Source organism: Lissotriton vulgaris, chromosome 3_2 (genome assembly GCF_964263255.1).
Source record: "Lissotriton vulgaris chromosome 3_2, aLisVul1.2, whole genome shotgun sequence".
Classification (NCBI taxonomy): Eukaryota; Metazoa; Chordata; class Amphibia; order Caudata; family Salamandridae; genus Lissotriton; species Lissotriton vulgaris.
Genome location: NC_141690.1, coordinates 277,902,633 through 277,914,330, shown reverse-complemented (window position 1 = coordinate 277,914,330; position 11,698 = coordinate 277,902,633).

The window sequence follows — 11,698 nt, the reverse complement described above, 5'->3', positions numbered from 1 at the left end:
CCCTTATACTGTAGCCTCACCTTAACCTTCCCTTCACCCTGGAAATAGGTTTACCTTTACCTGGAAGACATTTCTACCCACTTCCAGCAGTTAAAAAGTTTGTAGGAATGTTTGTGAATAGTCAGAAGCTCAAGAACTCCAACCCTAGAATACCCACCCCCTCCCCTGAACGGAAAGTACCCATGTGCAGAATTACTCTCTGCTTCTGCCTGTTTTGCTTATGTACCTAGAGGAAACAAGCATTGGCAAAGCCAAGAGTTCTCGCCTTTGTGTCTTATTGGCTTTGCCAATGGTTTCTAGACATACTGCACACCATCCTCCAATGGTTTTAAGTGTGGTGAAAGTAAAATAAAACATGGAACGCTTCAGATGGGGCTGCCCGCATCATTTACGTGATTTTCACAAAAGAAAAATACAGTACTTACCAAGCACGCAATGGAAGCAGCAATGATACCAAAGAAGCATATTGTAAAGAGTCAATGCTCCAAGGGAGGGACAGACACAAGATACAAATAGGAAGCAGGCAAATGAGAGTGACCGGAAAGCCAACCAATGGTAAGCAATGGGCGGGCTCCATGCCACTCTATGTTCTCTTTGTAAGCCAATGCCAATGTGTGCTGCAGAAGGAGGTGCACATAGAAAGAGGAGAAAAACAAGAAGAAATTATGTTATTTATCCTCGTTACGCCTCAGCTCTGGAGGTGTAAGTTATTGACACTGCCACAAATTGACATGCTCCCGTAAATCTGGGGCAGTGTCAAAATCAATGAGTGTTGCGGGGAAAACCCACCGCAACACCCATGGGAGACCTCCAGAGCGCAGACTAAGTATGAACATTGGCACAAGGGAGGCATGCAGGAGAGTGAGTGACCACTAGGGCAGAGCAGGGGGCAGCACACCAGCTCCCGGGAGGAGGGCGCATACCTGGACATGCTGGATGGTGGGAGGTGTGATGTGTGCAGCTCGGAGGCCAACAGCCGGCACCACACTTGTTGTGTGGGTGCTGTGGGGCCAGTGATGAGCGCCGACTCCCCGCTGTGTAGACAGTAATACTGAGGAGGCTTCGAAACAACACGCAGAGGCAGCACTGATGCTATCTGGTAGTGGACGCCGACTGGTCTCCCAGATTTTGGGCGACATACTGATCTTACTACAGTCTCAAACATGCACCTACTGGACAAGATGAAGCGAAGAACAAACTGCACCCACTGACCATACTGTTGATCAGAGATTCTGTTGCCTGGAGATGACAACTGACAATTGCACCAGGCGATCCTTCAGGGTCCTGGATAGCGCTGGGTTTCACCTGAGTTCATACGTGGAGCGGGTGATGCGACTGCCGTGTTGTTCGGGTGACTTAGCTTCATAACTCACATTGCTGCCCCCTACCCACAGGGGAACCCAGGTCAGGAGCTCCATCAGCTGAGTCCGCCGGAATGGGAGCCAGGCTTCCGGACTCTGGCGGTGTGTCGTGTTCGTCCATCAGAAGATCATTGTGTCGCATCCTTGGAAGACCTGGCACTGGGTTGAAACCCCTTGAATGATGATACGTTCCGTGTGACCTCTTCTGTCCCGCGATGAGCAGTGACCTTGGTATCACGCACATGGAGAATGGTGGGCCGGTGTCTGACCTTAATTCTTTTATCAGGTCATCTGTGGCCATGATGTTCTCAATTTTGGTTACTACTTCACTTGCGCTTAACCTCATGCATGCTTATGACGAGCTCAGCTCGCCATGAGGCATGGTTGTGCTGCGCTCATGACGAGCTATCATAAGGGCCGTGGCGCTCACACGCTGGGATAATTCCCCCGCTGTGCTGAGCGTTCTGAGGAAACGGGTGTGGTCATGACGAGCGCCCCGGTGCTCGTGACGAGCTCAGCTTGTCACGCAGCACCGGGGCGCTGTGCGCGCCCCCCAGCACAGTGGGGGAATTACCCCCGTGGCGAAGGGGTTAAAGAGGAGAGTCTCTCAAGGATTTTTCACTGAAGCAGCCGGCGTGCGGCCTGGGAGGCTACCCTGATGGTGAAGACGGAGTGAATGGTGTGTTCTTCACTGTCATCGTCATCCATGTCACTGCTTCTCTCTTATACCTCTGGGACGGCATTCACAGGAGTGCGCGGTGCGCGCCCTTTTCATGAAAGACACACCTTCATGAAGTGGTTGAGTTTCCCACATCCAGCACATTTCTTCCCTCTCGCTGGGCGATCTGCAGGACGGTGAATGTTCCTCCACACTAGCTGCATGTTCTGGGGGTTGCACCACTCTTTCTGGGCCTGCTTGCGCTGGGTGTCGTTGTGACCGTGTGGACAGGTTCTACTTTCATTGGTTTGTTCAAAAGGGATTCCATGTGAGCAGCGCGGGCCTTAGAGAGGTCTTTGTTCTGCCGTTCATTAAGATGTCTGCCAGAGGTCTTCCAGACTCTTCTAGAATGCGTTCACGGAGCTTCACTGACGCGCACCCTTTAATTATGTGGCCCTGTATCTCTTTTATCAGCGATGCCACACGTACTGCCTGCCTCTTTTAAACCTGTGTCGAAAGTGTCGGTAGATTCTTCCGCCTGCTGTCGGCCTTGCGAAATACATACCCTTCACGGTCTTCATTTGCCATCGGCTCGATACAGGCCTCGAGAGCCGCGATGAGGGTGAGGTGTGTCTTGGCAGTGGCCTCTGTGATGGTCTGGGAGATCCTGTGAATATCCGTGCCACCTCCATGTAGGATCAGGGCCCTTTTCTGCGCATTTTCTACCTTGGTGGCCTCGAACATCAGCAGCACTCTCGACCCAATCCTTCCATCTGGGCGCTTGGGCCGACGGGCCACCTTCAATTATGAACGGCTCAACGGGCGTTATCTTGCCCATGGCTCAATGACTTGAAAACCCAGAAAAAGTGTCTTTTCGGTAGGTGGCCCCTCTTGCGTCCAGATGCTGTGACCAATGGCCTGCTGCGCCTCTCTAGGACGTAAGGGGGTCTGAGGAGGCTGTCTGTATTTCAGCAGCAGTCAGAGCAGGGGGTGGAGGCCTGCTTCTCCGTGTTTTATTTCTGTTTTATTTAGTGTTTTCCTCCTCCCCTTTTCTTTTAGATTTTTTTTTTGAGGGCTTAGATGAGGCAGAGGCTCGCCTGCAACGAGAACACTGCCTGAATGCATCTGGCCCTTCAATCACAGTAAATTCACACTGTGTTCATCTGCTTATGCGATGGAACAAGACAGACAGATGGCATGTGTCTAGGTTGTGTCCTGTATACTCATGAGTATGTGTATGTCATGGAGCTGCCGGGAAAGAAATACTTTTAGGACAAGAACCCTCACTCACCCAAGGATGACAAGCTTCTTCATTGGGTTGCCTCCTCAACCCGTGCTGCAAGGTCCATGGAGTGGGCTACGACTCCCCAAGGGGAGGAGCTGAGATTTCAAAGATGAGCGATGGGAAAGGCAGCCCGGGTGAGGAGGGACCCCGATGATGAAGCATGTTCTGTCAGATAACCAGGCGTACACAGCGGGAATGTTCTGATTGTTAGGGATCAGTGCGTTCCTATTTCAATGGATCCCAACAGATCCTCCATGTGGAGGCACCCTTCAATCACAGAGACAGCCCACAGCGCACTGTGCAAGATCTGGCCAGCAGAGGGCGCTCTAACATCACACGTCAGCACTCCACTGGGCGCTCCTGCTGTCGGCTGCCAGGGAGAGGTGCACCGCAAACACGTGGGAGAGCGGCGAGACCAAGGCCACGCACACTCAATCAATCAATCAATCAAAGACATTAGTAGAGCGCACTACTTACCCGTAGGGTCTCAAGGCGCTTGGGGGGGTGGGTGCCGTTACTGCTCGAACAGCCAGGTCTTGAGCTTCTTCCTGAAGGAGAGGTGGTCTTGGGTCAGGCGCAGGTCGGTCGGTCGGGAGTTCCAGGTCTTGGCGGCCAGGTAGGAGAAGGACCTTCCTCCTGTTGTTGCTCTTCGGATGCGGGGGACGGCGGCGAGGGCGTGGCTGGCTGATCGGAGGTGGCGTTTGGGAGCGTAGAAGTTGATGCGGTTGTTGAGGTAGCTCGGGCCATGATCGTGTAGGGCTTTGTGTGCGTGGGTGAGGAGACGGAAGGTGATTCTTTTGTTGACGGGGAGCCAATGCAGGTCTCTCAGATGTCCGGAGATATGGCTGTTTCGTGGGATGTCGAGGATGAGTCTGGCTGAGGCGTTCTGGATCCGCTGGAGTCTCTTCTGGAGCTTGGCGGTGGTTCCGGCATAGAGGGCATTGCCGTAGTCCAGTCGGCTGGTGACGAGGGCCTGGGTGACAGTCTTCCTGGTCTCGGTGGGGATCCACCGGAAGATCTTCCGTAGCATGCGCAGGATGTTGAAGCACGACGAGGAGATGGCGTTGACTTGTCTGGTCATGGAGAGGGAGGAGTCCAGGATGAAGCCCAGGTTGCGTGCGTGGTCCGTCGGTTTGGGTGCGGTGCCCAGGGCGGGGGGCCACCAGGAGTCATCCCAGGCGGAGGGCGAGGAGCCTAGGATGAGGACCTCCGTCTTGTCTGAGTTCAGTTTCAGGCGGCTGGTCGTCATCCACTCGGCTACATCTTTCATCCCTTCGTGAAGGTTGGCTCTGGCGGCGGCAGGGTCGTTGGTCAGGGAGAGGATCAGCTGGGTATCGTCGGCGTAGGAGATGATGTTGAGGTTGTGTTGGCGTGCGATGGCCGCGAGGGGGCTCATGTAGACGTTGAAGAGGGTGGGGCTCAGCGAGGATCCTTGAGGGACGCCGCAGATGACTTCGGTGGCCTCTGACTTGTACGGTGGTAGGCGGACTCTCTGTGTTCTTCCGTCGAGGAAGGAGATGATCCATTCCAGTGCCTTCTCCTGGATTCCGACGTTGCTGAGGCGCTGCACTAGGGTGCGGTGGCAGACAGTGTCGAATGCCGCGGAGAGGTCTAGGAGGATGAGGGCCGCTGTTTCTCCGTTGTCCATCAGGGCTCGGATGTCATCGGTGGCAGCGATGAGGGCGGTCTCGGTGCTGTGGTTGGCTCGGAAGCCAGACTGTGAGGGGTCGAGGGATCCATTCGTCTTGAGGAAGGCGGCCAGCTGTTTGTTTACAGTCTTCTCGATGACTTTGGCTAGATACGGGAGGAGCGAGATGGGGCGGTAATTCTTGAGTTCGGTGGGGTCCGCTGTTGGTTTCTTGAGTAGAGCGCTGAGTTCGGCGTGTTTCCAGCTCTCCGGGAAGGTGGCGGTGTCGAAGGAGGTGTTGATGATGTCCCGCAGGTGGGGTGCGATGACAGCGTCGGCCTTGTTGAAGACGTGGTGGGGGCAGGGGTCGGTCGGAGATCCGGAGTGGATGGAGTTCATCATGCGGACGGTGTCTTCGGTGCTGATCGGAGTCCAGGCGCGGAGGGTGGTGGTGGGCGGCGTTGCTGCGGTCGTGGCGTGCGTCGGTTGAATGCTGAAGCTGTTGTGTATGTCCGCGATCTTGTTGTGGAAGTAGGAGGCGAGGGAGTTGCAGAGGTCTTGCGATGGAGTGATGTCCTTGTTTCCGGCGTTGGGGTTGGAGAGCTCTTTCACGATGTTGAAGAGTTCCTTGCAGTTGTGTGCGCTGTTGTCCAGCCGGTCCTTGAACAGTTTTCTTGGTGGCGCGGATCAGTTGGTGGTGCTTCCGGGTGGCAAGCTTGAGGGTGGTCATGTTGTCCGGTGTTGGTTCCCTTCTCCAGACTTTCTCGAGGGCTCGGCAGTTCTTCTTGGAGCTCTTGAGTTCATCGGTGAACCATGGGGCTTTCTTGCTGCTGGGTCTGCTAGGCGGGGTCCTCAGAGGGGCGAGTTCGTCCACGCAGTTGCTGATCCACTTCGTGAGGTTGTCGGCGGCCTGGCTGGGGTTCGCTGAGCTGGCAGGAGGGTGCTGGCTCAGGGAAGTGGCGAGCTGGTCGGCTGTGATCTTGTTCCAGCTTCTTCGGGCAACCTGTTGCTGGTGGTGGTGGTGGATCGTCGTTCTTCTGAAGGTGAAGTGGACGCAGCTGTGGTCCGTCCAGTGGAGTCCTGTGGCGTGGCTGAAGGTGATGTCTTTGCTGGATGAGAAGACGGCGTTGAGTGTGTGTCCGGCGAGGTGGTGGGGGTGGACACCAGCTGCCTGAGTCCGAGGTTGGCGAGGTTGTCGAGCAGGTTGATGGTGTTGCGGTCGCTGATGTTCTCCAGGTGGAAGTTGAGGTCCCCCAGTAGGATGTAGTCAGCGGAGGGGAGGGCATGCGGGCTGACGAAGTCGGCGATGTCCTTGCTGAATTGTGTGCGTGGTCCCGGGGGTCGGTAGATCAGGGTGCCTCTGAGGGTAGTTTTCGTGTCGGTGTGGATCTGGAAGTGCAGGTGTTCGGCGGTGGTCAGGGTGTCGTCGGTGTTGTTCGTGATGCGGATGGTGTCCCGGTGGATGATGGCGATGCCTCCTCCCATCTGGTTGGCGGTGCGGTCCCTCCGGGTGATCTTGTAGCCCTCTGGGATGGTGATGGCGATGTCGGGCGCTGAAGAGTCGTTCATCCAGGTTTCCGTGAGGAAGGCAACGTCAGGGGCTGTGGTGTCGAGGAGGTTCCAGAGTTCGATGGCGTGTCTGTGGACGGAGCGGGTGTTGAGCAGGATGCACTTGAGGTGGTTGCTGCTGGTGTTTGGCTTGGCGGGTGCTGGTGCGAGGCAGGTCCGGATGCAGGTGAACTTGCAGGCGTGGCAGCTGAAGGGTCCGTGGGTGCGTCTCGGGGTTGCTCGGTAGCATCCTGGGATTCGGCCGGTGTTGAGCGCGTTGAGGGTGGCGGCGGTGTACGTCAGGCGGGTGGGCAGGGGTCCTCGAGGGCCAGGGGTCCTGGCACTGGGCGCGGTCCGGGCGCAAACGGGCTTACCTTTGGCGCGCCTTCGGCGCACAATCGGCGCGCCCGCTGCGCGTGACCGCTGCGCGTTCGCACGGTCGCCATATATGGCCAAGTGCGAGTGACGGCGGAGCAGCTGGGAGGCGGGAGCGGGGAGGGTACAGAAGAAAAAGGGGCGTGGTCAGCGGTGGAGGCGGGAAGCGGGGAGCGAGAGTCAGGCGGCAATACAGAAAGAAAAAAGACAATTACACAGTGCAAAAACAATACCAAAGGGCAAAAAAGCACTTCAGGCAGGGGGGACACAGAGAACAACGGCAGCAGGATCGGCGATCACAGCGAGGCCACGCCGCTCGGTGGAAGGGGGCGTGGTCACACGGAGGCAGCCGGGCAGCGAGGCAGGCAGGCGGGGAACGCACGCAGCAGCTGGTGGCCGTGCGGCGCAGGGGTGTCCTAAACTAGGACACACTCACCTGTGTCGCACAGTCGCCATATATGGCCAAGTGCGAGGGAGGGCGGAGCAGCTGGGAGGCGGGAGCGGGGAGGGTACAGAAGAAAAAGGGGCGTGGTCAGCGGTGGAGGCGGTAAGCGGGGAGCGAGAGTCAGGCGGCAATACAGAAAGAAACAAGCACTGGCGTTGCCAATAGGTCTCGCAGTAGGAAAGTTTGAGCTATTGGTTGTGTAAATGACAATGCCCTTTATGTATTTCAAATGATAACAACAGTGAAAGGCATTGTTATTTGTCATTGTAATAGTTCCACCTGTCGTACTGCGTGATCTATTGGCAACGTGAGTGTTGTTCGTGTGTGAGTGGCGTTGTGTGTGTGAGTGGCGTTGCGTGTGTGAGTGGCGTTGCGTGTGTGAGTGGCGTTGCCTGTGTGAGTGGCGTTGCCTGTGTGAGTGGTGTTGCGTGTGTGAGTGGCGTTGCTTGTGTGAGAGGTGTTGCCTGTGTGTGAGGCGTTGGCTGTGTAATTTGTGTTGCCTGTGTGAGTGGTGTTGCCTTTGTGAGTGGCGTTGGCTGTGTGAGTGTTGTTGGCAGTGTGAGTGGCGTTGCATGTGTGAGTGGCGTTGCATGTGGCAGTGGCGTTGCATGTGTGCGTAGTTGAGTGGCGTTGCGTAGTTGAGTGGTGTGGCGTTGTTTAGTGGCGTTGCATGTGTGAGTGGTGTTGCATGTGTGAGTGGCGTTGCATGTGTGAGTGTCGTTGCGTAGTTGAGTGTCATTGCGTGGTTGAGTGGCTTTGCGTAGTTGAGTGGCATTGCGTAGTTGAGTGGCATTGGGTAGTTGAGTGGCGTTGCGTAGTTGAGTGTATTTTAGTAGATGAGTGGCGTTGCGTAGATGAGGGTGAGGTTTTTGAGTGTGAGTAAGGATGAGTGAGTGTGAGGGTGAGTGAGGTGTTTAGGGTGAGTGAGGAGTTGAGGGTGAGTGAGGTGTTGAGGGTGAGTGATGGTGAGGTGTTGAGGGTGAGGTGTTGAGCGTTATTGAGGTGTTGAGGGTGAGTGAGGGTGAGTGCGGGTGAGGAGTTGAGGTGGAGGCGTTGAGGGTGAGTGAGGGTGAGTGTGAGGTATTGTCATTGAGTGTGAGTAAGTGTGAGTGAGGGGGTGTGAGGGTGATGGGGTGTGAGGGTGAGGGTGTGTGAGCGTGAGGGTGTGTGAGTCTGACTGTGAGTTATTGTCATTGAGTGTGAGTGAGTGAGTGTGAGTGTGTGGGTGTGAGGCTGATGGGGTGTGAGCGTGAGGGGGTGTGAGTGTGTGAGTGTGAGCATTCATGAATTGAGGGTGAGTGCGTGTGAGGGTGAGTGAGGGTGACTGTGGAGTTGAGGGTGAGTGAGGTGTTGAGGGTGAGTGAGGTGTTGAGGGTGAGTGAGGTGTTGAGGGTGATTGAGGTGATGAGGGTGAGTGAGAGTGAGTGAGCGTGAGGGTGAGTGAGGGTGAATGTGAGTTGGGGTGAGGTGTTGAGGGTGGGTGAGGGTGAGGGTGAGGCGTTGAGGGTGAGTGAGGATGAGTGAGGGTGAGTGAGGAGTTGAGGGTGAGTGAGTGTGAGTGAGGGTGTGTGAGGGTGAGGGTGAGTGATGGTGAGTGAGGGTGAGAGTGAGTGAGAGTGAGTGTGAGTGAGGGTGAGTGAGGGTGAGTGAGGTGTTGAGGGTGAGGTGTTGAGGGTGTTTTTTTTGTGTGAGGTGTTGAGGGTGAGGTGTTGAGGGTGAGTAGTTGAGGGTGAGTGAGGGTGAGTGAGTGAGGGTGAGGTGTTGAGGGTGAGTGAGGTTGAGGATTTGAGTGTGAGTGAGGGTGATGTTTTGACAGTGAGGATTTGAGGGTGAGGTGTTGAGGGTGAATGAGTTGAGGGTGAGTGAGGGTGAGTGAGTGAGTGTGTGGTGTTGAGGGTGAGTGAGGATGAGTGTGAGTGAGGGTGAGTGAGGAGTTGAGGGTGAGGCGTTGAGGGTGAGTGAGAGTGAGGATGAGTGAGGGTGAGTGAGTGTCAGTGAGGGTGAATTGTTGAGGGTGAGTGAGGATGAGTGAGAGTGATGGTGAGTCAGGTGTTGAGCGTGAGTCAGGTGTTGAGGGTGATTGAGGAGTTGAGGGTGAGTGATTGTCAGGGTGAGTGAGGGTGAGGGTGGGTGAGGTGTTGAGGGAGAGTTGTAGAGGGTGAGTGAGGTGTTGAGGGTGAGTGAGGGTGAGTGAGGGTGGGTGTGGGTGGGGTGTTGAGGGAGTGAGTGTGAGTGTGTGAGGGGTGATGTTGAGGGGGTGAGGGTGAGGGGGGGATTGTTAGGGGGTGTTAGGGTGTGAGGATGAGTGATGTTGTTTGCGTCTGAGAGTGTGTGAAGTGTCGTGAGTGTGAGAGTGTTGTGATGATTTTTAGGGGAGCGTGTTTGTGTGAGGGTAAGTTGTTTGAGGATGAGGGTGTGTGTGTGTGTGTGAGGGTGATTGAAGGTGTGTTTGTTGTTGTTATTCATAGTGTGTCTGAAGGTGTTTGACGGTGTGTGAGGGTGAGGGTGTGTGAGGGTGATTTTGAGTCATTTGTATTGAGTGGTGGTGTGAGGGTGATGGTGTGTGAGGGTGAGGGGTTGTGAGTTTGTGAGTGTGAGGATGAGTAAGTGTGTGTGAAGTTGAAGTTGTTTGATGGTCTATGAGAGAGATGTTGTGTTAGCGTTATTGAGCGTGTGTGAAGGAGTGTGATAGTATTGGTGTGTGAGGGTGATGTTATGAGTGTGTGTATTTTAATAGTAAATATTTTATTTTTTTTCTTTAACAAAAGGTGTCAGATGTTCCCTTTATATTCGTTTGGTCTTATGTGTAAATTTGTATTTCATGTAAGTGTGTATGTTTTGTAATAACAGTGTGTTGTGTTTGTAACGTGTTTGTGGAGTCCTTTTTTTGTTTTTTTTTTTCAAAATGGCCGACCTTTTGCGTCACGTCGACGTCGGCGATGTTTAGCGCTCTAGTTTTTTTTTGAGTTGTGTGTGTTTTTTGTTTACGTTTTTTTTTAGCCAATCGGAGCGCGACGTTTTTGACGTAGCGTTCCGATTTGCATACGTTAACGGTGGAATTCCCCAGAACTCGAGAATGTTGGTGGGCGGAAGGCGTGTTCTTGTTCCTGTGGTGTTGCTGCGTCGTTTGACAGGTAAGAATGTAATCTTAAGTGTGTTTTAATGTAATGTAATGTAGTATATATAGTATGTTAAAGTTAAAGACTTTAGAAATGTTTTTATTTCGATCGTAATATTTGTAATTGTTTGTAATGTAACGTAAAGTATATCTTTTTTTTGCGATATGTGATGTATATGTTTTGTTAAACTGTAATGTAATGTTTTGTTTTGTTGTTTTGGTAATTCGACGTACAAAAGAATTTTTTTGAAATTTGAAGTGCTAAATTTGTTGTAATATATTGATGTAAGTTGTGTCTGCATTATCTTTTAGTGTGATGCTGAACTAGTCGGATAATATGTTATTGACGTACTTGATGTATGAAATGAAATTTTGTGTCTTTGCTGACTTTAGTATTGGTATCAATGTATGAATTACATGTACAGTGATGTAATGTATTTTGTGTTTGCTTTTTGTGAAAGTATAGTTGTATTTCCGTAAGATGTTTATTATATTATAAAAAATTAAGTGTGAATAACTTCTATTGTCTATGCGTATGGCTTTTTGTGTAAGTGTCGACTATTTTTTTTAATCCGTCCCATTTTCCGGATGAATCGTTCTTGTTTATTGCCCTCAGAAAAAGTTGACTGTTTCAGAATAGTTGTATTTTTGAGAAAGAGTTTAATATTAGATGCAATTCTGTGTGAAGAATTGCTATAGTTGTATGCGTACCGTTTTGTAGTGTAAGACTTGACTATTGTCTTTAATCCGTCCCATTCTCCGGATGAATAGTGATTGTTTATTGCCCCACGAAAAAGTAGGCTGTTTCACTTTTGTCTTTGTACATCCTCGTCCTCGCTTTCTGGCACATATTTGTATTTGTTTCCTTTGTGTAATATTGTTGTAATATTGTACGAATTAGATTTTATTTTAGGTCCGAAGCCTGATTACCATCCTTGCATCGTTTTAGGTCAATTTTTTTGAATGATTTTTGTGTCTAACGTATCTGATGCAGTACTCCGTCGCCCCCCTTGTTTTCCGTTGTGAAATTTTTGGATGTGTATGAAAAAGGCCTAACATTCCTAAAATTGCAGAGTTGGTGAATGATGCATATTGTGTGAATGATGGAGATTGGGTGAATGATGCATAGTGGGTGAATGAAGCAGATTGGATGAATGATGGAGAGTGGGTGAATGATGGAGAGTGGGTGAATGATGGAGAGTGGGTGAATGATGGAGAGTGGATGAATGATGGGGAGTTGGTGAATGATAAAGAGTCGGTGAATGATGGCGACTTTGTGAG